Source organism: Eurypyga helias, unplaced genomic scaffold (genome assembly GCF_000690775.1).
Source record: "Eurypyga helias isolate BGI_N326 unplaced genomic scaffold, ASM69077v1 scaffold6747, whole genome shotgun sequence".
Taxonomy (NCBI): domain Eukaryota; kingdom Metazoa; phylum Chordata; class Aves; order Eurypygiformes; family Eurypygidae; genus Eurypyga; species Eurypyga helias.
Window position 1 is genome coordinate 1 of NW_010260993.1, and position 1,105 is coordinate 1,105.

Sequence of the window (1,105 nt, forward strand, 5' to 3'; positions counted from 1 at the left end):
TCTGCTTTGCTGACCCTCCTGATGAGAACTTGAGGCTGCTGGAGTTATGCACTGCTCTTGGTGGTCTGGGATTGCCACCAGTATAGAGGAGTGCTCTGCATGGAGCTTGTCCTTGGGAAATGGTCCATTCTCTGTGCCTCCCTGAACCTTGCAGACGTGTTTCTTGGTCTCTCTTCTGTGACACTGCATTTGCTCCTTCTCATTAAAGACTTTCTGCAGCACAGCTGGAGAACTGTGGTTATTTGTTTTCCTCCTGTCATGGTTTTACCCCACCTGCAACTAATCACCACACACCCACTAACTCACTACCCCGTAGTTGGGTGGGAGCGAGAATCTGAGATAAAGGCAGTGTAATAGGTAAAGCAATAACTGTGCATGCAAGCAAAGCTGAACACGGAATTAATTCTCTACTTTCCATCGGCTGGCAGGTGTTCAGTCATCTGCAGGAAATCAAGGCTTCCTCACGCATAACTGCTACTTGTGAAGACAAATGCCATAACTTTGATCGTCCTCTCTTCTTCCCACAGATTTATATGGTGAACATAATGTCATGTGGTATGGAATGTCCCTTTGGTCAGTTGGGGTGAGTTGTCCCAGCTGAGTCCACTTCCAACTTCTTGTGCACCCTCACCCTAATTGCTGGTGGGTTGGTGTGTGAAGAAGAAAACACCTTGACTCTGTGTAAGCACAGAATTGCACAGCTGGCCAAAAGGGAATAGTAGCTACTTACATCTAGTGAAGAAAATTATCTCTTTTTTTTGATCATTTAATACTTTGCTGCATGCTCAGGAACTGAAGAATGCATGCTAGTGCAGAAAATAGATCTGCACATAACTAGTCCACCAAAACAAGCTCTCTCCTGTCTCCCTCTAAGTCATCAACAGCTCCCATTCATTCTTCCTGTTTCCCCCCAGATCTCCTCATCCAAGCTCTCCCTAGCCCTTTCCATAGATCTCCCCCGTTCTCACAGACCATTCTCCCTACACACCAACAGCCTGCACGGCACTCATGGTCTTCGTTCAAGGCTTGACACCACCCGATATCCCCAAGAGCCTGCAGGTGCTGGCGGGGGGGGACGGCCTTTCCACCCCGGAAGTCACCCCTC